General features: G+C 42.6%; 1 protein-coding gene across 2 annotated transcripts in view; it reads right to left on the reverse strand.

The window, feature by feature from the left end:
- The window catches only part of LOC138767378 (synaptotagmin-2-like), a 180,792-nt gene that overhangs the window by 164,683 nt on the left and 3,524 nt on the right, over positions 1-12,585 (reverse strand). The gene's annotated exons all lie outside the window — the stretch shown is intronic.

Here is a 12,585-nt window from a genome sequence, read left to right on the forward strand (position 1 = left end):
GATCCCATCATCCCACATCACCCAGCCCATCATCCCACATCACCCAGCCCATCATCCCACATCACCCAGCCCATCATCCCAGATCCCATCATCCCAGATCCCCCAGCCCATCATCCCAGATCCCCCAGCCCATCATCCCAGATCCCATCATCCCACATCACCCAGCCCATCATCCCACATCACCCAGCCCATCATCCCACATCACCCAGCCCATCATCCCACATCACCCAGCCCATCATCCCAGATCCCATCATCCCACATCACCCAGCCCATCATCCCACATCACCCAGCCCATCATCCCACATCCCATCATCCCAGACCCCATCATCCCAAATCACCCATGTTAACAATGTCCGTTCATACGGCTTCTACCCGAATTCGCTTTTATGGCCTGATGTTTGGCCTTGAAGTTTAGCCTATGTTAGGCATATCATTAATGTGTCCTTATTTAAAATTTAAAGGAGAAGTCCAGTGAAAATTTTTATTAAAGTATTGTATTGCCCCCCCAAAAGTTATACAAATCCCCAATATACAATTATTACAGGAAATGCTTATAAAGTGGTTTTTTCCCTGCACTTACTACTGCATCAAGGTTTCACTTCCTGGATAACATGGGGATGTCACTTCCTGGATAACATGGGGATGTCACTTCCTGGATAACATGGGGATGTCACTTCCTGGATAACATGGGGATGTCACTTCCTGGATAACATGGGGATGTCACTTCCTGGATAAAATGGGGATGTCACTTCCTGGATAACACGGTGATGTCACTTCCTGGATAACACGGTGATGTCACTTCCTGGATAACACGGGGATGTCACTTCCTGGATAACATGGGGATGTCACTTTCTGGATAACATGGTGATGTCACTTCCCGGATAACACGGCAATGTCACTTCCTGGATAACATGGTGAGGTCACTTCCTGGATAACACGGTGATGTCACTTCCTGGATAACATGGTGATGTCACGACTCCCAGGGCTGTGGCTGCTGGAGAGGATGATGGCGGGGGGACACAGGGCACTGGAGGGACACTGAGCATCCCTCTGCCATCTTCCTCTCCAGCAGCCACAGCCCACACAGCTCTGGGAGTCGTGACATCACCATGTTATCCAGGAAGTGACATCGCCCTGTTATCCAGGAAGTGACATCCCCACGTTATCCAGAAAGTGACATCGCCCTGTTATCCAGGAAGCGACATCGCCATGTTATCCAGGAAGTGACATCCCCATGTTATCCAGGAAGTGACATCCCCATGTTATCCAGGAAGTGACATCCCCATGTTATCCAGGAAGTGACATCCCCGTGTTATCCAGGAAGTGACATAGCCGTGTTATCCAGGAAGTGACATAGCCGTGTTATCCAGGAAGTGACATCGCCATGTTATCCAGGAAGTGACATCCCCATGTTATCCAGGAAGTGACATCCCCATGTTATCCAGGAAGTGACATCCCCATGTTATCCAGGAAGTGACATCCCCGTGTTATCCAGGAAGTGACATAGCCGTGTTATCCAGGAAGTGACATAGCCGTGTTATCCAGGAAGTGACATCGCCATGTTATCCAGGAAGGGACGTCTTGATGAAGTAGAAAGTGGAGGGGAAAAAAGCACTTTATAAGCATTTTCCGATATATATGTGCCGCCCCCCAAGGAAATGCCCCCCCCCACACACAAACACACACTCACACCATTACGGACCCACTGCCAGACCGCTCATGATGAAGGACGTTGCAGGCAGCAGATGGCTCTCCACAGCGTCCCCAGACTCATGACGTCTCGTGTCCCGTCTGTCACATGTGCTCAGTGTGAACCTGCTCTCATCTGTGAGCAGCACAGAGGGCGCCAGTGGTGAATCTGCCAATCCTGGTGATCTCTGGTAAATGCCAAGCGTCCTGCACAGTGACTTGCCATCCTGGAGGATCTGCACTACCTGAGCCACCTGTGTGGGTTGTAGAGTTCGTCTCATGTTACCACAAGAGTGAAAGCACCAACAACATTCAAATGTGACCAAATCATCACCCCGAAAGCATAGGGAGTGAGAAGTGGTGTGTGCTCCCCACCTGCAGGACCCTCCGTTATTGAGGGGGTCTTGCTGACTGCAGGTGACAGAGAGTGTCAGTCAGTGCTTCAGGTGAGAGTGAGTGACAGTCAGTGCTGCAGGTGACAGGGAGTGACAGTCAGTGCTGCAGGTGACAGGGAGTGACAGTCAGTGCTGCAGGTGACAGGGAGTGACAGTCAGTGCTGCAGGTGACAGGGAGTGACAGTCAGTGCTGCAGGTGACAGGGAGTGACAGTCAGTGCTGCAGGTGACAGGGAGTGACAGTCAGTGCTGCAGGTGACAGGGAGTGACAGTCAGTGGTGCAGGTGACAGGGAGTGTCAGTCAGTGCTGCAGGTGACCGTGAGTGTCAGTCAGTGCTGCAGGTGACCGTGAGTGTCAGTCAGTGCTGCAGGTGACCGTGAGTGTCAGTCAGTGCTGCAGGTGACCGTGAGTGTCAGTCAGTGCTGCTTCCTAAGCGGACAGTCTGATGTCACAGAAGTTTTATTTACTTGGATTTCTATTGTGTTGTTTAAGTATCCCCTTTTTTTTTTATGAGAAGCGGATATTGTGGTGTGTAAGTGATGCTGCGACCATCTATCTACCTACATGTATTATATATACATAGCGGGGTGTATTAGTGGTGTATTATATATACATAGCGGGGTGTATTGGTGGTGTATTATATATACATAGCGGGGTGTATTAGTGGTGTATTATATATACATAGCGGGGTGTATTATATATACATAGTGGGGTGTATTATACATACATAGCGGGGTGTATTGGTGTATTATATATACATAGTGGGGTGTATTAGTGGTGTATTATATATACATAGCGGGGTGTATTAGTGGTGTATTATATATACATAGCGGGGTGTATTAGTGGTGTATTATATATACATAGCGGGGTGTATTAGTGGTGTATTATATATACATAGCGGGGTGTATTAGTGGTGTATTATATATACATAGCGGGGTGTATTATATATACATAGCGGGGTGTATTAGTGGTGTATTATATATACATAGCGGGGTGTATTAGTGGTGTATTATATATACATAGCGGGGTGTATTGGTGTATTATATATACATAGCGGGGTGTATTAGTGGTGTATTATATATACATAGCGGGGTGTATTGGTGTATTATATATACATAGCGGGGTGTATTATATATACATAGCGGGGTGTATTATATATACATAGCGGGGTGTATTATATATACATAGCGGGGTGTATTATATATACATAGCGGGGTGTATTAGTGGTGTATTATATATACATAGTGGGGTGTATTAGTGGTGTATTATATATACATAGTGGGGTGTATTAGTGGTGTATTATATATACATAGCGGGGTGTATTATATATACATAGCGGGGTGTATTATATATACATAGCGGGGTGTATTATATATACATAGCGGGGTGTATTATATATACATAGCGGGGTGTATTATATATACATAGCGGGGTGTATTAGTGGTGTATTATATATACATAGCGGGGTGTATTAGTGGTGTATTATATATACATAGCGGGGTGTATTGGTGGTGTATTATATATACATAGCGGGGTGTATTATATATACATAGCGGGGTGTATTAGTGGTGTATTATATATACATAGCGGGGTGTATTATATATACATAGCGGGGTGTATTATATATACATAGCGGGGTGTATTAGTGGTGTATTATATATACATAGCGGGGTGTATTAGTGGTGTATTATATATACATAGCGGGGTGTATTGGTGGTGTATTATATATACATAGCGGGGTGTATTATATATACATAGCGGGGTGTATTAGTGGTGTATTATATATACATAGCGGGGTGTATTAGTGGTGTATTATATATACATAGCGGGGTGTATTGGTGGTGTATTATATATACATAGCGGGGTGTATTAGTGGTGTATTATATATACATAGCGGGGTGTATTGGTGTATTATATATACATAGCGGGGTGTATTAGTGGTGTATTATATATACATAGCGGGGTGTATTGGTGTATTATATATACATAGCGGGGTGTATTATATATACATAGCGGGGTGTATTAGTGGTGTATTATATATACATAGTGGGGTGTATTAGTGGTGTATTATATATACATAGCGGGGTGTATTATATATACATAGCGGGGTGTATTATATATACATAGCGGGGTGTATTATATATACATAGCGGGGTGTATTATATATACATAGCGGGGTGTATTAGTGGTGTATTATATATACATAGTGGGGTGTATTAGTGGTGTATTATATATACATAGCGGGGTGTATTATATATACATAGCGGGGTGTATTAGTGGTGTATTATATATATACATAGCGGGGTGTATTATATATACATAGCGGGGTGTATTAGTGGTGTATTATATATACATAGCGGGGTGTATTATATATACATAGTGGGGTGTATTAGTGGTGTATTATATATACATAGCGGGGTGTATTATATATACATAGCGGGGTGTATTAGTGGTGTATTATATATACATAGCGGGGTGTATTATATATACATAGCGGGGTGTATTGGTGGTGTATTATATATACATAGCGGGGTGTATTAGTGGTGTATTATATATACATAGCGGGGTGTATTATATATACATAGCGGGGTGTATTAGTGGTGTATTATACATACATAGCGGGGTGTATTAGTGGTGTATTATATATACATAGCGGGGTGTATTAGTGGTGTATTATATATACATAGCGGGGTGTATTAGTGGTGTATTATATATACATAGCGGGGTGTATTAGGGGTGTATTATATATACATAGCGGGGTGTATTGGTGTATTATATATACATAGCGGGGTGTATTAGTGGTGTATTATATATACATAGCGGGGTGTATTAGTGTATTATATATACATAGCGGGGTGTATTAGTGGTGTATTATATATACATAGCGGGGGGTATTAGTGGTGTATTATATATACATAGCGGGGTGTATTATATATACATAGCGGGGTGTATTGGTGGTGTATTATATATACATAGCGGGGTGTATTGGTGTATTATATATACATAGCGGGGTGTATTGGTGTATTATATATACATAGCGGGGTGTATTAGTGGTGTATTATATATACATAGCGGGGTGTATTATATATACATAGCGGGGTGTATTAGTGGTGTATTATATATACATAGCGGGGTGTATTAGTGGTGTATTATATATACATAGCGGGGTGTATTAGTGGTGTATTATATATACATAGCGGGGTGTATTAGTGGTGTATTATATATACATAGCGGGGTGTATTAGGGGTGTATTATATATACATAGCGGGGTGTATTGGTGTATTATATATACATAGCGGGGTGTATTAGTGGTGTATTATATATACATAGCGGGGTGTATTAGTGTATTATATATACATAGCGGGGTGTATTAGTGGTGTATTATATATACATAGCGGGGGGTATTAGTGGTGTATTATATATACATAGCGGGGTGTATTATATATACATAGCGGGGTGTATTGGTGGTGTATTATATATACATAGCGGGGTGTATTAGTGGTGTATTATATATACATAGCGGGGTGTATTAGTGGTGTATTATATATACATAGCGGGGTGTATTAGTGGTGTATTATATATACATAGCGGGGTGTATTAGTGGTGTATTATATATACATAGCGGGGTGTATTAGTGGTGTATTATATATACATAGCGGGGTGTATTAGTGGTGTATTATATATACATAGCGGGGTGTATTAGTGGTGTATTATATATACATAGCGGGGTGTATTAGTGGTGTATTATATATACATAGCGGGGTGTATTGGTGTATTATATATACATAGCGGGGTGTATTGGTATATTATATATACATAGCGGGGTGTATTAGTGGTGAATTATATATACATAGCGGGGTGTATTATATATACATAGCGGGGTGTATTAGTGTATTATATATACATAGCGGGGTGTATTAGTGGTGTATTATATATACATAGCGGGGTGTATTAGTGGTGTATTATATATACATAGCGGGGTGTATTGGTGGTGTATTATATATACATAGCGGGGTGTATTGGTGTATTATATATACATAGCGGGGTGTATTGGTGTATTATATATACATAGCGGGGTGTATTAGTGGTGTATTATATATACATAGCGGGGTGTATTAGTGGTGTATTATATATACATAGCGGGGTGTATTAGTGGTGTATTATATATACATAGCGGGGTGTATTATATATACATAGTGGGGTGTATTATATATACATAGCGGGGTGTATTGGTGGTGTATTATATATACATAGCGGGGTGTATTATATATACATAGTGGGGTGTATTATATATACATAGCGGGGTGTATTAGTGGTGTATTATATATACATAGCGGGGTGTATTAGTGGTGTATTATATATACATAGCGGGGTGTATTAGTGGTGTATTATATATACATAGCGGGGTGTATTATATATACATAGCGGGGTGTATTGGTGTATTATATATACATAGCGGGGTGTATTGGTGGTGTATTATATATACATAGCGGGGTGTATTAGTGGTGTATTATATATACATAGCGGGGTGTATTAGTGTATTATATATACATAGTGGGGTGTATTATATATACATAGTGGGGTGTATTAGTGTATTATATATACATAGTGGGGTGTATTATATATACATAGCGGGGGGTATTAGTGGTGTATTATATATACATAGCGGGGTGTATTATATATACATAGTGGGGTGTATTGGTGGTGTATTATATATACATAGCGGGGTGTATTGGTGGTGTATTATATATACATAGCGGGGTGTATTGGTGGTGTATTATATATACATAGCGGGGTGTATTAGTGGTGTATTATATATACATAGCGGGGTGTATTATATATACATAGCGGGGGGTATTGGTGGTGTATTATATATACATAGCGGGGTGTATTATATATACATAGCGGGGTGTATTATATATACATAGTGGGGTGTATTAGTGGTGTATTATATATACATAGCGGGGTGTATTAGTGGTGTATTATATATACATAGCGGGGTGTATTGGTGTATTATATATACATAGCGGGGTGTATTAGTGGTGTATTATATATACATAGTGGGGTGTATTAGTGGTGTATTATATATACATAGCGGGGTGTATTATATATACATAGTGGGGTGTATTGGTGGTGTATTATATATACATAGTGGGGTGTATTAGTGGTGTATTATATATACATAGCGGGGTGTATTGGTGTATTATATATACATAGCGGGGTGTATTAGTGGTGTATTATATATACATAGTGGGGTGTATTAGTGGTGTATTATATATACATAGCGGGGTGTATTGGTGTATTATATATACATAGCGGGGTGTATTAGTGGTGTATTATATATACATAGCGGGGTGTATTATATATACATAGCGGGGTGTATTATATATACATAGCGGGGTGTATTAGTGGTGTATTATATATACATAGCGGGGTGTATTATATATACATAGCGGGGTGTATTAGTGGTGTATTATATATACATAGCGGGGTGTATTGGTGTATTATATATACATAGCGGGGTGTATTATATATACATAGCGGGGTGTATTAGTGGTGTATTATATATACATAGCGGGGTGTATTAGTGGTGTATTATATATACATAGCGGGGTGTATTAGTGGTGTATTATATATACATAGCGGGGTGTATTAGTGGTGTATTATATATACATAGCGGGGTGTATTAGTGGTGTATTATATATACATAGCGGGGTGTATTAGTGGTGTATTATATATACATAGCGGGGTGTATTGGTGTATATATATACATAGCGGGGTGTATTGGTGTATTATATATACATAGCGGGGTGTATTAGTGGTGTATTATATATACATAGCGGGGTGTATTAGTGGTGTATTATATATACATAGCGGGGTGTATTAGTGGTGTATTATATATACATAGCGGGGTGTATTAGTGGTGTATTATATATACATAGCGGGGTGTATTAGTGGTGTATTATATATACATAGCGGGGTGTATTAGTGGTGTATTATATATACATAGCGGGGTGTATTATATATACATAGCGGGGTGTATTGGTGTATTATATATACATAGCGGGGTGTATTATATATACATAGTGGGGTGTATTATATATACATAGTGGGGTGTATTGGTGTATTATACATACATAGCGGGGTGTATTAGTGGTGTATTATATATACATAGCGGGGTGTATTAGTGGTGTATTATATATACATAGCGGGGTGTATTAGTGGTGTATTATATATACATAGCGGGGTGTATTATATATACATAGCGGGGTGTATTAGTGGTGTATTATATATACATAGCGGGGTGTATTAGTGGTGTATTATATATACATAGCGGGGTGTATTAGTGGTGTATTATATATACATAGCGGGGTGTATTATATATACATAGCGGGGTGTATTAGTGGTGTATTATATATACATAGCGGGGTGTATTAGTGGTGTATTATATATACATAGCGGGGTGTATTATATATACATAGCGGGGTGTATTAGTGGTGTATTATATATACATAGCGGGGTGTATTAGTGGTGTATTATATATACATAGCGGGGTGTATTGGTGTATTATATATACATAGCGGGGTGTATTAGTGGTGTATTATATATACATAGCGGGGTGTATTGGTGGTGTATTATATATACATAGCGGGGTGTATTGGTGTATTATATATACATAGCGGGGTGTATTAGTGGTGTATTATATATACATAGCGGGGTGTATTAGTGGTGTATTATATATACATAGCGGGGTGTATTAGTGGTGTATTATATATACATAGCGGGGTGTATTGGTGTATTATATATACATAGCGGGGTGTATTAGTGGTGTATTATATATACATAGCGGGGTGTATTAGTGGTGTATTATATATACATAGCGGGGTGTATTAGTGGTGTATTATATATACATAGCGGGGTGTATTAGTGGTGTATTATATATACATAGCGGGGTGTATTAGTGGTGTATTATATATACATAGCGGGGTGTATTAGTGGTGTATTATATATACATAGCGGGGTGTATTAGTGGTGTATTATATATACATAGCGGGGTGTATTAGTGGTGTATTATATATACATAGCGGGGTGTATTGGTGTATTATATATACATAGCGGGGTGTATTAGTGGTGTATTATATATACATAGCGGGGTGTATTAGTGGTGTATTATATATACATAGCGGGGTGTATTAGTGGTGTATTATATATACATAGCGGGGTGTATTATATATACATAGCGGGGTGTATTAGTGGTGTATTATATATACATAGCGGGGTGTATTAGTGGTGTATTATATATACATAGCGGGGTGTATTGGTGTATTATATATACATAGCGGGGTGTATTATATATACATAGCGGGGTGTATTATATATACATAGCGGGGTGTATTAGTGGTGTATTATATATACATAGCGGGGTGTATTGGTGGTGTATTATATATACATAGCGGGGTGTATTATATATACATAGCGGGGTGTATTGGTGTATTATATATACATAGCGGGGTGTATTAGTGGTGTATTATATATACATAGCGGGGTGTATTATATATACATAGCGGGGTGTATTATATATACATAGCGGGGTGTATTAGTGGTGTATTATATATACATAGCGGGGTGTATTGGTGTATTATATATACATAGCGGGGTGTATTAGTGGTGTATTATATATACATAGCGGGGTGTATTGGTATATCAGTGATGTATTACACACCTGCAGTCAAGGTCTGAGGACGCTGCATTTACAGTCATGGCCAGAAGTTTTGAGAATGACACAAATCTTCTATTTCCCATGATCCTCTGCCCTCTGGTTTTATGTGTGTTTGTCAGATGTTTTTATCACATACAGAAATATAATTTCCATCATATTCTGAGTAACAGAATCTTATACTGACAGGTAGATGAGTGACTGCAGCAAGTCTATAATATTTGCAGTGTTGCGGCTTCTTCTTCAGGACCTCTGCAATTCTCCCCGGCTGCTCTCATACAACTTCTGGACCAAATCCTGACTGATAGTCGTCCATTCTTGCACAATCAATGCTTGCATTTTGTCAGAATTTGTTGGTTTTTGTTTGTCCACCCGTCTCTTGATGATTGACCACAAGTTCTCAATGGGATTAAGATCTGGGGAGTTTCCAGGCCATGGACCCAAAATCTCTCTGTTTTGTTCCCTGAGCCATTTAGTTATCACCTTTGCTTTATGGCAAGGTGCTCCATCATGCAGGAAAAGGCATTGTTGGTGGCCAAACTGCTCTTGGATGGTTGGGAGAAGTTGCTCTTGGAGAACATTCTGGTACCATTCTTTATTCATGGCCGTGTTTTTAGGCAAGACTGTGAGAGCCAATTCCCTTGGCTGAGAAGCAACCCCACACATGAATGGTTTCAGGATGCCGGGTACAGTCGGCATGAGACAAGACTGGTGGTAGCGCTCACCTCCTCTCCTCCCAATAAGCTGTTCTCCAGATGTCCCAAACAATCGGAAAGGGGATTCATCAGAGACAATGACTTTCCCCCAGTCCTCAGCAGTCCTCTCCCTGGACCTTTCCCCCAGTCCTCAGCAGTCCACTCCCCGGACCTTTCCCCCAGTCCTCAGCAGTCGGCTCCCTGGACCTTTTACCCCAGTCCTCAGCAGTCCACTCCCTGGACCTTTCCCCCAGTCCTCAGCAGTCCACTCCCTGGACCTTTCCCCCAGTCCTCAGCAGTCCACTCCCTGGACCTTGCCCCCAGTCCTCAGCAGTCCACTCCCTGGACCTTTCCCCCAGTCCTCAGCAGTCCACTCCCTGGACCTTTCCCCCAGTCCTCAGCAGTCCTCTCCCTGGACCTTTCCCCCAGTCCTCAGCAGTCCACTCCCTGGACCTTTCCCCCAGTCCTCAGCAGTCCACTCCCTGGACCTTTCCCCCAGTCCTCAGCAGTCCACTCCCTGGACCTTTCCCCCAGTCCTCAGCAGTCCGTTCCCTGGACCTTTCCCCCAGTCCTCAGCAGTCCGTTCCCTGGCCCTTTCCCCCAGTCCTCAGCAGTCCGTTCCCTGGACCTTTCCCCCAGTCCTCAGCAGTCCGTTCCCTGGACCTTTCCCCCAGTCCTCAGCAGTCCACTCCCTGGACCTTTCCCCCAGTCCTCAGCAGTCCACTCCCTGGACCTTTCCCCCAGTCCTCAGCAGTCCACTCCCTGGACCTTTCCCCCAGTCCTCAGCAGTCCACTCCCTGGACCTTTCCCCCAGTCCTCAGCAGTCCACTCCCTGGACCTTTCCCCCAGTCCTCAGCAGTCCGCTCCCTGGACCTTTCCCCCAGTCCTCAGCAGTCCTCTCCCTGGACCTTTCCCCCAGTCCTCAGCAGTCCGCTCCCTGGACCTTTCCCCCAGTCCTCAGCAGTCCGCTCCCTGGACCTTTCCCCCAGTCCTCAGCAGTCCGCTCCCTGGACCTTTCCCCCAGTCCTCAGCAGTCCGCTCCCTGGACCTTTCCCCCAGTCCTCAGCAGTCCGCTCCCTGGACCTTTCCCCCAGTCCTCAGCAGTCCGCTCCCTGGACCTTTCCCCCAGTCCTCAGCAGTCCACTCCCTGGACCTTTCCCCCAGTCCTCAGCAGTCCACTCCCTGGACCTTTCCCCCAGTCCTCAGCAGTCCACTCCCTGGACCTTTCCCCCAGTCCTCAGCAGTCCATTCCCTGGACCTTTCCCCCAGTCCTCAGCAGTCCACTCCCTGGACCTTTCCCCCAGTCCTCAGCAGTCCACTCCCTGCACCTTTTGCAGAATGTCAGTCTGTCCCTGATGTTTTTCTGGAGAGAAGTGGCTTCTTTGCTGCCCTCCATGAGACCAGGCCTTGCTCCAAGAGTCTCCGCAGTCTCACAGTGCACAGTGCAGATGCCCTCACACCTGCCTGCTGCCATTCCTGACCAAGCTCTGCACTGCTGGTAGCCCCATCCCGCAGCTGACCACACTTTTAAGAGACGATCCTGGCGCTTGCTGGTCTTTCTTGGGCGCCCTGGAGCCTTTTTGGCAACAATGGAACCTCTCTCCTTGAAGTTCTTGATGATGCGATAGATTGGTGACTGAGGTGCAATCTTTCTAGCTGCGATACTCTTCCCGGTTCGGCCATTTTTGGGCAGTGCAATGATGACTGCACGTGTTTCTTTACAGATAACCATGGTAACAGGAGAGAAACAATGATGCCAAGCACCAACCTCCTGGCCAGTGGTGTCATTCTTACTTAATCATGACAGATTGATCTCCAGCCCTGTCCTCATCAACACCCACACCTGTTACTGGAGCGATCACTGAAACAATGTTAGCTGCTCCTTGTAAGGCCGGGCTGCAATGATGGTGAAATGTGTTTTGGGGGATAAAGTTCATTTTCTAGGCAAATATTGACTGTGTAAGTAATTGCTGATAAGCTGATCACTCTGTATAACATCCTGGACTATATGCAAAGAAACTGAAGCAGTAGACTTTGTAAGAATTTATATTTGTATCATTCTCAAAACTTTTGACCATGACTGTATTTC

Source organism: Dendropsophus ebraccatus, chromosome 11, assembly GCF_027789765.1.
Source record: "Dendropsophus ebraccatus isolate aDenEbr1 chromosome 11, aDenEbr1.pat, whole genome shotgun sequence".
Lineage (NCBI taxonomy): Eukaryota > Metazoa > Chordata > Amphibia > Anura > Hylidae > Dendropsophus > Dendropsophus ebraccatus.